This window comes from Moschus berezovskii, chromosome 3, assembly GCF_049115385.1.
Source record: "Moschus berezovskii isolate FMDL1 chromosome 3, NW_MosBer_1.0, whole genome shotgun sequence".
NCBI lineage: Eukaryota > Metazoa > Chordata > Mammalia > Artiodactyla > Moschidae > Moschus > Moschus berezovskii.
In genome coordinates, this window is record NC_142462.1 from 61,915,101 (window position 1) to 61,931,645 (window position 16,545).

The 16,545-nt window shown below is 38.9% G+C and overlaps 1 protein-coding gene and 1 long non-coding RNA gene across 5 annotated transcripts in view; one reads left to right on the forward strand and one right to left on the reverse strand.

Moving 5' to 3' along the window:
* Positions 1-16,545, reverse strand: part of MDFIC (MyoD family inhibitor domain containing) — a 102,200-nt gene that overhangs the window by 13,959 nt on the left and 71,696 nt on the right. The gene's annotated exons all lie outside the window — the stretch shown is intronic.
* On the forward strand, positions 4,741-16,080 carry LOC148778338 (uncharacterized). Of its 2 annotated transcripts, XR_016037001.1 has the most exons (5): positions 4,741-4,876; positions 8,436-8,513; positions 14,645-14,744; positions 15,268-15,400; positions 15,943-16,080. It is a non-coding gene; the product is annotated as an uncharacterized LOC148778338 (long non-coding RNA). The 2 variants fall into 2 exon arrangements; XR_016037000.1 differs by lacking the exon at positions 15,943-16,080 and having other exon boundaries at positions 15,268-15,515.

The following is a 16,545-nucleotide window of genomic DNA, read 5'->3' on the forward strand; positions in this document are numbered from 1 at the left end:
TCCTCCATTTTGTTAATGTGGTGTATCACACTGATTGATTTGTGGATGCTGAATCACATACTTGCATCCCTGGAATAAACCACAGATGATCATGGTGTAAGATCCTTTTGATGTATTGAATTCAGTTAGCTAATATTTTGTCAAGGATGTTTGCACCTTTGTTCATCAAGGATAGTGTCCTGTAATTTTTTTTTTTTGGGGGGGGGGTCTTTGTTTATTTTTGGTATCAGAGTAACGCTGGTCTCATAAAAATGTGAAAGTATTCCCTCCTCTTGGAGAAGGCGATGGCAACCCACTCCAGTGTTCTTGCCTGGAGAATCCCAGGGACGGGGAGCCTGGTGGGCTGTCATCTATGGGGTCGCACAGAGTTGGACATGACTGAGGCGACTTAGCAGCAGCAGCATTCCCTCCTCTTCTATTTTCTGGAAGGGTTTGAGAAGGACTGGTATTCATTCTTCTTTAAAAGTTTGGAAGAATTCACCAATAAAGCCATCTGCTTCTAACTTATGTTTATTGGAAGGATTTTTTTAATTTTCATTACTGAATCAATCTCCTTCCTAAAAATAGGTCTTTTTGGATTTTCTATTTCTTCCTGATTCAATCTTAGTAAGCTGCATGTTTCTAGAAATTTATCCAAGTTGTCTATTTATTGGAATATAACTGTTCATAGAATCCTATGTTCCTTTATGTGGTATCATTTATAATGTTTACTTTTCCTTTTCTGATTCTGAGTCATCTCTCTTGGTGAGTCTATCTATTTCACTTATTTCCACTCTGATTTTTGTAGTTTTCTTCCTCCTACTAACTTTAGACTTTGTTCCTATTTTTCCAGTTCCTTGCAGTATAAATTAAGCTGTTTGAGATTTTTCTTGTTTCTTGAGGTAGGCATTTATTAGTATATACTTTCCACATAGAACTGCTTTTGCTTTGTCCCATAAATTTTGAATGTTGTATTTCCATTTCATTTGTCTCAAGGTATTTTATTTCTCTTTTGATTTCTTCTTTGATAGACTGGTTTTTCAATAGCATGTTGTCTAATCATTGCACATTTATGAATATTCCAGTTTATATATATATATGATTTACAATGTGTTAATTTGTGTACAGCAAAGTGATTCAGTTATACAACTATATATATATATATATATAATTTTTCATATTCTTTTCCATTATGGTTTGTCACAGGATGTTGGATATAGTTCCCTGTGCTATACAATAGGACCTCATTGTTTATCCATCTTATATGTAAGATTGCCTCTCCTAACATCAAACTCCCATTCTTTTTCTTTCCTACCTCATCTCACCACCCTGAAAACCACAAGTCTGTTCTCTATGTCTGTGAGTCTGTTTTTGTTTCATAGATGTGTTTATTTGTATAGAATTCTAGATTCTACATATAAGTGATATAGTATTTGTCTTTCTGACTTCATTTAGTATAATAATCTCTAGGTCCATCCATGTTGCTGCAAATGGCATTATTTCATTCTCTTTTATGGCTGAGTAGTATTCCATTGTATATATGTACCACATCTTCTGCTCATGGACATTTAGGTTGTTTCCATGTCTTGGCTACTGTAAATAATGCTGCCATGAACACAGGAGTGCAAGTAATCTTTTCAAATTATAGTTTTGTCTGGGTATATGCCCAGGAGTGGGATTGCTGGATCATATGGAATTCAACTTTTAGTTTCTTTGAGTACCTCCATATTGTTTTCCATAGTGGCTGCACCAATTTACATTCCCACCAACAGTATAGGAGGGTTCCTTTTTCTCTCCACACTCTCCAGCATTTGTAGACTTTTTAATGAGGGTCATTCTGACTGGCGTGAGGTAGTATGCTGTAGTAGTCCGGTGGCTATCAGAGGCAGGTGATATACAGATAACTCTGGGGAGCACTCATAAGAATCAAGGTATTCAGTCATGTCCAACTCTTTGTGACCCCACAGACTATACTTCACCAGGCTCCTCTGTTCATGGAATTCTCCAGGCAAGAATATTAGAGTGGGTAGCCATTCCGTTCTCCAGGGGATCTTCCCAATTCAGGGTTTGAACCTGGTTTTCCAACATTGCAGGTGGATTCTTTACCATCTGAGCCACCAGGAAAAGCCCCAGACAAGGGCACAAGTTCCCTTAATGGGAGATAGCAGTGAACTGGAGGGAAGGGAGCACAGAGATGGTGCCCGCCAGCCTATGTCCCCAGAGAGAACTTCAATGGGCCTTGATGTGTATGTATTAAATGCTTGTCCCTCGGGTTGACATTTAAAGTTAAGCAAATAGGTCTCGTTCACATATTGTCTGGCACCTCTCAATTGGTTGTCTTTGCACGGGTGACAGGTGAGTCAAAGCAAGCAAGCCCTTAAAGAGCTGTTTTTCAGTCACTGTAACCGTGTGGATCTCATGGAAGGACAGTATCATTGGTTTTTCAAACCTTAGATGTTTTGGGAACTTATCTCTCTGCAGGTCTTAAAAGTCTCTGATATGAGGTTTAAACCCCCTACCCTCAGGGAGAAGCTCCAGGTTTTTAGTCTCCTCTGATTGTGGGTCACTACACCAAGATTTTGTCTCAGCCCCACTTAACTGCTTTGATGTAGGTTTTTTTCTTATTTGCCTAATATTTAGGAGTTGTTCAGCTTCCAAACCTCAAGTCTCCAAGGTCCTTTTTAAAGAGGAACTTTTATCTTCTTGAATTATATATTTGGTATGTCTTTGGGAGGGGGTGAGTTCAGGATAGTCTATGTCACCACCTGGAATCGGTACTCCCCTTCCGGAATATTTGTAGGCTAATATCAGTGGCTATTCCAGAGCCCCCAGGGTTGGCCATGTGATGTGAGGTTTCTGTGGCAGCATGGGAGTAAACAAACACACTAAGAGGAAGCTGACAATATCCGCAGGCCTGGGACCAGACACAACAACACTTCAGCAACCTGAGCGTTCCTTAGCAAGAGTCCAAAGGGCTGAGGGGGCCCCGGCAGTTCCTGCAGCCCCCATGGAGGCAGGGCAGCATCCCAGCTGGACACACAGGCCTCACACAGGCAGGACAAGCCTCACTTGAGAAGGCCCAGGGTGTGCTCCCAGGCCCTGACAGAGAAGCCAGGCCCCAACCAAAGAGGCACAGCAGTCTAACAGACACTGCCGGCAAGATGAAGGGGAACAAGCCGAGGAAAACGTTAGGGCAAAGTGAGACACCAAAGCACATATCTACGCTGTGCACAGGAGGTCAATCCTGTTATTTATGGAATTAATTTGTGAATCAATGATGGCATTGTTCCTCTTCCCACATCGTGTGCTCTCTCCACCCGTGTTATCTCTCAATATCATCTGATTTTTTTTTTTTTAAGACACCAACACAAGTCAAAGACGAATAGGGCGGCAGAACGCTGAAATTATAAGGTATAAATACTTCTACCTTAATTTAGTGTACAAACAACTCCAGAGCCAAGAAAAATCTATGATCACATTGCGATACTCTCTAATTGACAACAGTAGATAAGCCTAGTTTTCTAATTAAAAAAAAAAATCTGTAGCCTTTTTATAATACTTTTAAATGTGCAAAGGAATATAAAAATTCTCTTTTCAGTACTTAGTGCTTCCTAATCCTCTGCACCTCATCAAGGCCACTCCCCAGTTGAGGTTTTCCTGCACCACAGCTCATTCCTACTATGACAGTTCAGGCAGTCAATGCCAGAACTACCAAAAGAAATGCTGTCAGCGTCTGTGGTGGCTGTTGCTGTTTATATGTTTGGTTTTGAGTAGGCTTCTAGCTACAGGAAATGACATTCTTGGGGGCATAGAAGCAAAGATGTTTCATTTTATAACTACTTTGCTATCTTCAAGAGTAGCACAGCTAAGCATCATCCTGTTTATTAGGATCTGGAAAATAAAGCCCGTTTTCCAGTCAGTTAAGGCAGACTTAACTGTCACTATCAGGCTCTGTAACCTGACCTTGAAAAAGTATTTCACTCAGCGTCCACGTGCATACAGTGAGGCGGGAATGAGCTCCAAATTCTTTTCAAGCACTGTTTCTATGATGATATAACGTACTATCATCTATAGACATTAGATTCCAAAGTCTAGCTCAGGGTCTTTTCTTGGCCTGGAACAGAGGTACTGCTAGGCTTAACACAAAGCAGTGTTAAGCAGAGCAGAAAGTTAACTGATGCCGAATACAAGTTGAGGCTATGTAAAGAAACAGAGGCAAGAATATGATAGTTTTAGAGACAAGAGTCACTGTCTATTGTTGGAGCAGGAAAACCAGGTAGAAAGCTTAAATTTTCCATTTCAGAAATGGAGAGGCAGGGCCAGCATCTGTGGTAGTAATATGGTTTCAGTGGGGTAAGGAAGGATGACTGTGAGGAATAAGAAGGTGAGATTAGAAGGAGTTGATAGACAAGAAGAAAAGTCAAGTGTGACTTCCTGGCTCTGGAGCCATTTACTGAGAAAAAAACAGCGATAGTTCGCTTTAAAATATTTTGAATGTAACACAAGTGAAATCTGAGAACACTCAAAGGGAGATGCCCAAGAGGTGGCTTGAAACACTGATCTAGAGCTTGGGAGAGCTGGTAGCTGTAATTCTTAAAGAGTGAATAAAATCAAGTTGCCCAGAGAGAATGTCCAGAATGAAAAGAAAAGAGATGGAGAGATGTGAGGGGACGACAGCATTTAAGGAAAGGACTGCGTAAGGTGAGCAGCAGAGGAGACTGACAACAAAAGAACAGAAACACAGACGGACTCTTCTTCCCATGCAGAGTGAGGGGAACTTTCAGAGAACTTTGTTGAAAGAGTAGCAACAAAATGAGACAGTCGTGGAAAATGGGAGAGGGTGGCTCTGCACAGTTTGCTGCTGTAACCTGGTACCTGAGGGAATGCGCACATCAAGGTAAGATCCAAGACACACCTGGGTATTTACAGCAGTTTTTATGGATATCAAGGCTTTGTGAGTGCTACTCAGCTCCTTGGTATAGAGAGAAGGTAAAAAGACAGACAATCTAGACTTGGGGTTCTGAAAGGCAAATATGAGAGAATAACACAGTCTGAAGTTCGGAGATTTGTCAAGAGAGCCAAATATAAATAAACAGAGATATATATTCCAAATATATATAAATAGAATATATTTAAATATTTTATATTTACATTACAGAATATAGTATTACATTAAATATAAGTAGTATTTAATATATAATAATAGATTATATTTTATATAAAATACTAGTATATAAAATATCATTGCATATATACTTATATATATAATTATAAAATGGTCAACTGGGGTTCAAGAACTAGTATGTTCATATTTAGTTCATATTTATTTATAACTATATTACAAAGTAACAACAGTAATCAAAGGCTCTAGGTTAAAGATTAAAATAGGACAACTGTACAGAATTCAGTACACAAGCCTGGGAACATGGCAGACCTGTTGACTTGATGAAGCTCATTTGTAGGCTCTGAGGCAAAGCTTCCTTTTGGTTTTCCATAGAGTGAGCTACTGCCTATGGTAGATAGCTACCACAGATGTTGAAAAGTTATTTCTACAATAACTACTCTTCTGTCATTCCAAAATGCAATTTCTGCATTCCTCACCGAACATAATTATTAGGAAAAAATAAACTTAACTTCTAGTGTCAAATTTAAATATGTTATGTAAAGGGATGTTACTCCCCAAGAGGTCTGGTTTCTCCAATTTGATTTCCCAAGAGAAGTCAGAGTAGAAATTTAAGCAGGTTTAATATGTCATAAGATATAAGTCCATTTTGTTCTTCTCTTTCAATTATCTGCACATCTCCCCCAAACTCTTGGATTTCTCAATCTTTAGGAGACAACTACTATTTATTTGTATAAATTTTCCCCTTCAAAATAGGAACTTTGATTAGTTTCCCTGAGAAAACTGTTTATTAATTATTCTTTTATTTTCTTCTAATTGCTTCCTATATCCACTTGACAGATGTCTACCACCTTCCGTTCTCCCTTCAGTCAAGTATGCAAGTAGTAGGGAAGACCTTACAAGTTATCAAGAACCGGTGCTGGGAAGGGAGCCTGAGGCCACACTATGCTGCCCATCAATTCAAATCTTTTCAGAAGATTAATCTGAAACACATTGTCCACCAGATTGTTGACTGATTCTTTCCTCTGGTTTCTCCCATACCTATTTATGGAGCATTAACTCACAAAGTTAATTTTCTCCATGCCTTGGTATATCACTAAAATGTAAAGACAACTACAACAGGTATGGATTTAGTATTCAATATAATTTTTAAAGTAGAAATTTGGCTATATCTTAATATGAGCAAAAATTTAAAAGTTATTTACAAAAATGTGTTCTCTGTCTTATACAACATGCACACAGAAATGTAAGTGTACAAAATAAGCATGCTACTTGCAGTATAACAGTAGTATAAAAAAGAAATTTATACTACAAAGAATGCTTAGGAGGCAAAGGGCACTAGGGCAGGGATTCTTATTTATTTGCAATGTCATGGACACTAAATAATATTTTTAAATGTGTAAAAGAAATACAAAAGATTTCAATGGGAACAAGTTATGTTGAAACAGTTATTTATTATACCTCAGCTTTTAATATTATGAAAAGTACTTCTTTTTTAACATACTAAAAACAAGACCTAGAGATGATCTGATAAATACTATGATTTTAAAGTAGTGATTAACATAACTAATACTTCATGATTTCTGAAATAACAGTAAACTTGTTTATTGCTTTCATCTATAATTAAGTAAAATTTAGAATTTCCTTCAAAGTTTAAAGGTTACTGACATTAAGTTTACTCCCCACCCTCCCACACCCCATCAACGTCATGGGTTCTTCCCAAAGCTAAAAACTTCCCAAGTGGAAGATCATAAGCACATTTTTCAAATAGCTTCCTGTGAATTCAGCTGAAACTTTCTATAGAAAAAAGAATTTTCATCTTACAAGTTCTTTTCAGAAATATGGGAACTTTATACCATGAGCTCCCCTCTATCCTATTTCATACTATACTAGTTGAGGTTTAAACAAATTAAATATAAAAGGTCCTCAAAACTATGATAGTTAAACAGTATATGTAAGTATTGAAAACTACTGAGAAAACTCCTAAGAGAAACTAGCATTTCAGTGTTACCTCAATTAGTTTTAAGATTCAGGCAGTGTCATTTAAGAATTCAATTAAAAAAAATCATATAGCAACGTAACTATTTACTCTGAAAGAAATCAACTGAAAGAATCTAATTCAACCTAGAAAAAAATCATTGTTAAGCCTTGGGTCTTAGGAGAATTTTAGAGTCATATCTTGCAAACATATAAACTAAGAATAAAACTATCTGAAAAGAGTATTAAAGCATTATTATTGAAAATGTCATGAATCATTGCCATTTGAGTTCCTGTAAACTACTTTGCCAACAAAGGTCCATCTAGTCAAGGCTATGGTTTTTCCAGTGGTCATGTATGGATGTGAGAGTTGGACTGTGAAGAAAGCTGATCACCGAAGAATTGATGCTTTTGAACTGTGGTGCTGGAGAAGACTCTTGAGAGTCCCTTGGACTGCAAGGAGATCCAACCAGTCCATTCTAAAGGAGATCGATCCTGGGTGTTCATTGGAAGGACTGATGCTAAAGCTGAAACTCCAATACTTTTGCCACCTCGTGTGACGAGTTGACTCACTGGAAAAGACTCTGATACTGGGAGGGCTTGGGGTGGGAGGAGAAGGGGACGACAGAGAATGAGATGGCTGGATGGCATCACTGACTCGATGGATATGAGTTTGAGTGAACTCCGGGAGTTGGTGATGGACAGGGAGGCCCAGCGTGCTGTGATTCATGGGGTCGCAAAGAGTCAGACACGACTGAGCGACTGAACTGAACTGAAACTGCAATAAATTGTTGAATGAAATCATGGAAAGGGAATAAAATGAGTCAGGAGGGGAAGAAACAAAAAGAAATGAGAGCAGGGTGTTGAAAGATCAACAGACAGGTGGACAGAGGTATAGAAAGTATGCTTTGGAGAAATAACCAAAATGAGACAATCAAAATTCTGGACTTGCAGACCAGATCTTTAACGATGAATGCACATAACAGACATACTTCTAGACATGCTCCTGTTCCTTAAGACTCCTTTTTCAAAAATTCTTTGTTCAAAATTAATTTCCTTCCAATATTACAATTCTCAATTCATAAACATTTGAGTGTCTATTTAGCTAATAAAACACTAGATCTTCTAAGTGTAGAGGGAGTATGGTGGGGCACACACCCAAAGGAAGCAACTGAAGAAAAAAAACCTAGTAACAAAACACTAGGAAAAAGAAAAAAATTATAACAGCACCAAAGAGAACAATAAGATACAGTATCTGTAGTTAATACTATAAAATATACTATTATCAAAATAGTTTTAAAGACAAAGGAATGTGAACAATCTATTTAGTTTTAAATTTTTGAATTTTCTCTTCTAGATTGTCAATAGGTGGACTACATGGCATGAATTGAGGAACAAATTATCCACCAGTATTTTCTTCAGTTCATCAGATGAGGTAAATAATTTTATTCTATCCTCAAAAAATGGAACTAATTTTTTAAACGGTGAAAAATACTTTTTGATAAGGTGGTAAAATTTAGGCTAATGTGAAACACAAAACATAAGGACAATGTTTTGATTTACCATGAGCATTTAAGATAAAAGTTTTACTGTAGGTGGTCACCTTAAATATTTGAAGACAAATTAATATCATATTTTTCTTGTGTATATACTTCACAAACTACAAGACTCACGAGTCATCATCCAGTATTCGTCAGAAGAATCCAAACATCCTGCACACTCTGTATCTCTTACCAAAAATTTCTTCCTTTGAGAATTGTAGTATTATGCAGTGTCTAGTGCTATTATTACAACTATGAGATAATTTTTTTGAAGTCCTTCTAAAATGAATGGAAACTTCTAGCATATTTTACATCATTACAAATGATGAAACAGTTTTAGATGGAAGGTTTGAAAAACTGTAAATCTACCATGTCAGATCCTACTGGTCATTTGAAAGATCACCAGTTAAATAAAAAGAAAGTGCTTAGTTATGAACCTACCAAAGAAGGCAGTGTGAAAGATAATCTCAAAATACGGCTGGCCACTTTCTGGTAATGATCTAAAATCTGAGAGGGATGATGAGATATAGATACAGATATCAGTAACTACAGATGGGGTGCCTTCTAATAGATCTCTTCTGCTTCAGCTACTCAAGGGCATCCTCGTCCTGCATCATCCACCAGCTACTTCTCTACCAGCTCATTACCAACAAAACTCAATATATCCCATCTTTAGAAATATTCTTTTAGCTCACAGCCTTTTTACTATTCTCTTTTAGGAAAATCCCTTGAACAGAGTAGCCTAACTGTACCATCTTTAATTTTCTCTACCACTTCAGTCAGACTTTTGTTCCCATCACACACCAAAAGTATGGTCACCAATGATCTTCATGGGGCAATGTCAATGGTCACTTCTTATTCATCTCACTGGCCTTCTCGGTTGCTAATTGACACACGACCACTCCCTCCAACTTGAAACACAGTCTTTATTGTTTCCTCCTCCATCATTGACTATGCATCCCATTTTTTTTTTCATAGTGTCTGTTCATTTTCTGACTTATTGAACTGGTCTGGAGCTCAGTTCTTGGATCACTAATTGACTTTACTTCCTGGGCAGTAGTTCTTAACCCTGCATGCATGTTAGAGTCTTGTGGAGAACTTCTATAGCAGTGTCCACTAACCTTTTTGGCACCAGAGACCAGTTTCGTGGAAGACAGTTTTTCCATGGACTGGTGTGTGTGGGGGGAGGTGGTTTCAGGGTGATTCCGCACGTTACATTTATTGTGCACTTTATTTCCATTATTATTACATCATTTCTACCTCAGATTATTAGGCATTAGATCCTGGAGGTTGGGGACCCCTGTTCTAAAGGATGCTGATGCCCTAGTCACACTCCACTTGACTTAGGTTCTCTAGGGTCTGTGCCCAGAGAGATATTTCACATTGTACTCTCTTTGTCCAGAAGTTCTTACTTCAGATACCCAGGTGCTGGGATTGAAAACTACAATCCCAGGGGATCCCATCCACTGAACGTTCTGTACTCTGATGACTCACAAAACATCTCAGGGTGCAGATCTTTCCTCTCACCCTCAAACGCTTCTACCCAACTGCTTATTTCACTGTACCACGTGGAAAGAAAATGGGCATCTCAAATTGTTCAAAACCAAACCCTGTTCTCCCCACCTCTATTAATGGTAACTCCATACATACAACTGCTCGAACCAAATAACCTAGGGTCATCCTTAACCCTCGTCTTTTTCTCACACTGAAATATCACCCTTCAATAAATCTTACTCTGCCTTCAAAATACATTCATATACAACACTGTCTTACTATTACCACTCTGATCCAACCGTGTCATCTCAGCTGAATTACTGCAAGAGTCACACAGCAGGCCCCCAGGCCCTCCTCCTTTGGCCACTGTGTACCTATAGTCTACACTCAGCGCAACAGACAGGTGATGCTTAAAAATGGTGAGTCAGATCATGTCCATCATCTGCTCAAACCCTGTCACTGGCTTCCTACCTCATCAAACCAAAATCAAAATCCTTAAAATGGTTCATTAGGTCCCTCCATAATCTATGCCCTCCTTTACTGCTTAGTTCTTAGAGATATTTCATTTTAGAATAAGACATCTGAAGGTATCTGGGTTCTTTTGTTACCTTCAGGAATAACAAGAGACCTAACAGGTATTTGTTACCACCTTAGAAACCTGCGAATCATAACTGTTGTTAGATTCTCAAAAAAGCCCACAAACCAAAAGTGATCACTGTGCAAGAGACAATCACAATTAATTATAGAAGTTGGAATTTTTATCTTAACTTTTAGAGCTTTTGCTTGTGATAGTAATTCAGTGAAGAGTAGACCACATTAAGGTCCTTCCTGGTGGGTCAGTCAGTAAAGAATCTGCCTGCAATACAGAAGACCCAGGTTCAATCCCTGGTTTGGGAGGATCCCCTGGAGAAGGAAATGGCAACCCACTCCAGTATTCTTGCCTGGGAAATCCCATGGACAGAGGAGCCTGGGGGTGCTACAGTCCATGGGGTCACAAAGAGTCTGACATGACTTATAGCAACTAAACCACCATCACCAGTCCACGTTAAAATACAAATTTACTTTAAATACATTTTAAAGTTAAGCTACTGGATTCTGCAGTAATTTCCTTACTCATCTTTCCCACACTTTTCTTCTCTTTAGCTGCATGTTTACTTGTTTGGGCTCCCCTGATAGCTCAGTTGGGAAAGAATCCACCTGCAGTGCAGGAGACCTGGGTTTGATACCTGGGTTGGGAAGATCCCTGGAGAAGGGAACAGCTACTCACTCCATTATTCTGGCCTAGAGAATTCCATGGACTGTATAGACCACAGGGTGGCAAACAGTCAGATACGACTGGGAGACTTCATTCACTTATTTATGTTCTGTTTTATTTCCTGTCCTATACTATGTGTAAAAGTTATAATTAAATTCAATTAAGGGCCTTATCAATCTAAATTATAAGAAGCTATCAATTTCCATCAACTTGTGGTCTAAACACAAATCAGGAATTTGGAACTCAGACTCATAAATGTATGCTGGGTCAGTGTCTTCCATTCAAATGCAATTAATACTTCTGGAATGAAGGAGGAGTGGAGACTTGAGTTAGATACTTTTTTAGTAACTTTTATGGGATAATTTGGTATGAAAGTGAAAGAAAATGAAGTCGCTCAGTCCTGTCTGACTCTCTGCAACCCCACGCACTGTAGCCTACTAGGGTCCTCTGTCCATGGGATTTTCCAGGCAAGAATACTGGAGTGGGTTGCCATTTCCTTCTCCAGGGGATCTTCCCAACCCAGGGATCGAACCCAGGTCTCCCGCATTGCAGGCAGACGCTTTACCATCTGAGCCACCAGGAAAGTCCAACTTGGTATGAAGACATGATTAGAAAGCAATTATCAACGATACTCCCATAAAGAGTGGAGTCACCTACATTAACAATTCAGTAAATGCTTCTCTGGTTGCTCAATTCTCGTGCTTTGATAATGGATGTGTATTTATATAATCCGAACTCTAGATCTAAACGCTAAAGAAATGATATGCTGGCTTGTCAGTAAGGTTATCATTATTACCATCTTAAATCTTCAAACTTTCCCTCTCTCCTGGATCCTTTCCATCCAAATATAAACACAAACCTTTTCCATCTCAAAACCTCTTTGGACATTGGCCTTTCTAGAGCTATTGTTATTAGTGTGTTTTATCACATTCTACAACCCGTATCATTCTGACTTCCTACAAAAATATCTCTTAATTAGGCCACCAAATGACACCCACATTGTTAAATTCAATAGAATCATTTCAATTCTCATCCAATTGAGGTGTCACAATAGCTGGTGCAAGCTTCTCCCTTGACTCAAAGCATTTATTCCCTGGTATCCAGGACACCACCCTCTCCAGTTTGTTTCTTCTCTCACTTTTCTTATCGATTCCTCTTGGCCAGATCATCTTCCTCTTCTTTTTGCTTTCTGAGCTCTCCCCTAGGCTATCTTATCAGTGCCATAGCCACACTCTGACATCACTTTTAGACAAAAGTCTGAACTTTCTATGGCATTGTCTGCCCAGTGCTCAAGCTAAACCCACTCGCCCATTCCACCAAGCTGACTGGCCTCCAGTGATCCCTGAGTCACTCAGTTCTCAGTCATCTGACCTTTGCTCTTAAATCTCTACTTGAGAAATCCCATCCAGATGCATGGTTTCAAATATCTCCTCTAAGAGAACTAATAGAAATTAGTGTGCTTGCTTTTAACTCTTCTGAAGTTCCAGTTATATATCTCCAAATGTTATTGGATTGTATGTCATTATTTGAAATTGAACAGGTCTATTTAGCTGATCGCCGAAGAATTGATGCTTTTGAACTGTGGTGTTGGAGAAGACTCTTGAGAGTCTCTTATACTGCAAGGAGATCCAACCAGTCTCTCTAAAGGAGATCAATCCTGGGTGTTCATTGGAAGGACTGAAGCTAAAGCTGAAACTCCAATACTTTGGCCACCTCATGCTACAAGTTGACTCACTAGAAAAGACTCTGATGCTGGGAAAGGTTGGGGGCGGGAGGAGAAGGGGGTGACAGAGAATGAGATGGCTGGATGGCATCACCGACTCTGTGGACATGAGTTTGAGTGAACTCTGGGAGTTGGTGATGGACAGGGAGGCCTGGCGTGCTGTGATTCATGGGGTCGCAGAGAGTCGGACACGACTGAGCGACTAAACTGAACTGAACTGAAAATTCATCTCACGGTCAGCCTTAAACTATATTCAGCTATTCTTCATGATTTCCTAAATTTCAGTTCCCTTTCTGAACTAACTGAATAAGACAATGAATGACAGTCCTGATTAAAATGCAAGAATCTGACTGCTACTCTAGTTCTGGGCCAGGACTCCTCGATACAGTCCGGAAACCCTAAAGAAAACCTTCATTGCCCACACATGGCATGACTCTTGAGGTTGAAAATGGACTGTAATCCAGGATAAGCCTGTCTGCTGCACTTATCTGTTACTGTTTCATTTAATGAAAACATCATCTAAACTTACCATCATCAAAGAAAAAATTAAAACCCTGATATATTAATAGGACTATTAAGTTATTCAGTTCTCCTTTCCACTTAGCCTATTATTCTTTCCACTAAACTGGGTTTTTAAATAGCCTCTTCACTCAGCTACCCCACACCCCACTGCTTCCTGGCCACTCTATCTGTATCTCCATTGCTTTATTTCCTCCTCACCCACCTCCTGTGTGAGTGCCAAGCTGATTCAAATTCTTAGAGCAGTGGTCTAAGCTTGTGTACAAAACCAAACACCAAAGGTGGAGTCCATACACAGTGGATAGCTGTCTATCACTTCTTTCAGGTGTCAACTGGTATAAAAGAAGTGGTCTGAGATTTTGAGGTGTTTCTCTTTCAAATCTCAAATTATGTACTTTAGAACCTTGTAAAATCTTTGTTTTTCATCAAATGGATGGCTATAACTTACTACAGATCATAGATTACAAAGTTAACCTATTTTCCTAAACTCAAAAGAAAGTGTATTTAAATATTTACTTTCAGCCCTAAAGTAACACCACTTAACGATTTGATAATTTTTTAAGAACAGTTGATTTAATATTTCAAGTAAATAAGCAATGATTATATGTACAGAATGATTTATATTTTGACATAGTCAACTCTGATCATACCTGTTCTACACACACACATTCACACACCCTTCTCTTTGTATTACTGTTTCAATTAGCTTGCTTGTTGAGAAAAGAAAATTATTAAAATCCTATTTTTCAATGGACTGGCAAATATTGCATCAGAAAGCAGAATTCTAAACCTTTCTACCACACAATTATTCTGACATGGAATGGAAGGCACTGTGCCTGAGAAAACAAAACAAAACATCATCCAAGCAAATTAAGTATTTTGAGGAACACAGCAATATATCTTGCCAAAGTCACAGAAAATTTGTTTCTGGAGGCTCAGATTATAATGTTATAGTCAGATCATGAAGTCCTATTATTATCCTTCCACTAAAGTACTAGTACTTCTAGAAGTTTTTTATTTTTTGCCTCTTTTAGCTCAAATATTTACACTCCCTTCAATCTCCCCATTTCATCTCCCTTGAGGATTGCAGCGATTTCTGAGATATCAACTATGACATCTGTGAAATGTTGAAGAGTAAGTGCCTGCATTCTCCAACTGATGTCCCTTACTTGCTTCATCATTTACTAAATGGTTATAAGTCAGGTACTAGGCTCTGTGCTTGAAGCTAAAAGATGTATAAAACCAAATCTTTGCCTTCAGTGAGATTACATTTTAGTGCAGAAAGAGTTAAACTCCAGTCTCATTTTGTATTTGGAAGACACTGTGGGGACCCAAAAGAAGAGTAATCAGCCCAGAATTGGGGCATTAGGAGATGATGTTTGAGTTCTGAAAAAAAAATATGGAGAAGTCATGAAGACGAAGTAAGTTATAAGAAATATAAGGAAGAGAAGTGGCAAAGTCAGTCAGCTATATCATTAAATGTGTGTGCTTGCAGTTGAAGGCACGATTTCAAGTGCAAGGAGAGAAGGGGAAGTGGTGAGGTCAAGGAAAGATATTTTTACCAGTGATTCTCAAGGAAGGAGGGGGTGGAACCTATTTGAATCACCTAGTGAGCTTTTCAAACTGACCTGCTCAATTGTGTACATCTCCTTTGAAGCCTGTGTGCCCCACCCAGACTGCCTCCCAGAGTCATGGCTGTCCTCCTCCTACTCATGATACGATGCAGGGGGAAATACACTGAAAAGGGGTGAAAGAAGAGTCTAAACACAAGACAGAGAAGAGTCATAAAGGTAAGAAGTCAAGAGGCTAGTTTAAAGACAAGCAGAGGTACCAGTAAAATGGGAGAGGACTGGGCTGAAGTCCATCCATATATGTCCAAAGCTTTCCTGAAGAACTTGTTAGCATCCCCAGTTCACCAAGTCTATTAACTAATTCCTCATTTTATCTATGGTAATAGTTCATTACTAAAATGCAAAAAGATCATAAAGGTGATCAGAGTACAGATGCTTACTATATAGCAGTATTCTGGGCTTACATAATTGCAACTATGGAATTTCTGTATCATGGAGAGAAAAGAAATCTAATGTTTCAAAAAAAATATACAATGGGCATAAAATGATACCCTTCAGAGAAATCATAAGTGTCTGGCTACATTAGAACAGGGCTTCCCAGGCCGCCTATGGACTGATCCCTTCCAGTCTCACCTCTCCTAATTTGACTCCTCAGCAGCAAAGTACTTAATGGTTCTCTGAACAAAACACCTTATTTCACAAGCCCCCTTCAGTCTTTTTGAACCCCGCTTTCAACTCCCTTACCTTCTCTTAACCTTCAGGTCTCCATCCAGGCATTACCTTGTCTAGAAAGCTGACATTGCTGACCCTTCCTTCCCTGTGTGCTCCTTCATCATGATGATGATAACAGCATCCAAGTACTTCGACCAGGCCAGGCTCTAACTAAAACTGAACGCAATATCAACTCAAATATTCTCCCAACCATCCTATGACACAGGTGACTAATTATATCCCTGTTTTACAGTAAGCCACTGAGGTACAAAGAGGTTAAGTGACCTACTCAAGGACACATCATGGGCCCCTGGTAAAGCCAGTGTTGGAACTGAGCAGACTGGTTCTAGAGTCTGTGTTCTGACCCCTAGGCTGTGTGACCTCTCCGATTTAAAACAAGACTTATCCTCAGTACTGCCATGCATATGATGCTCCTGACTCTTGTTCAACAGTTATATTCAATGAACTGCTGGGACTAGATATGCAATTTCTCTCTAAGTACTTAATCTATGTTTCAGTATGAAAACGAAAGTGTTAGTCACGTCCAACTCTTTGTAACTTTATGGACAGTAGCCTGCCAGGCTCCTTTGTGGTATTTTCCAGGCAACGATACTGGAGTGGGTTGCCATGTCCTTCTCCAGGGGATCTTCCCA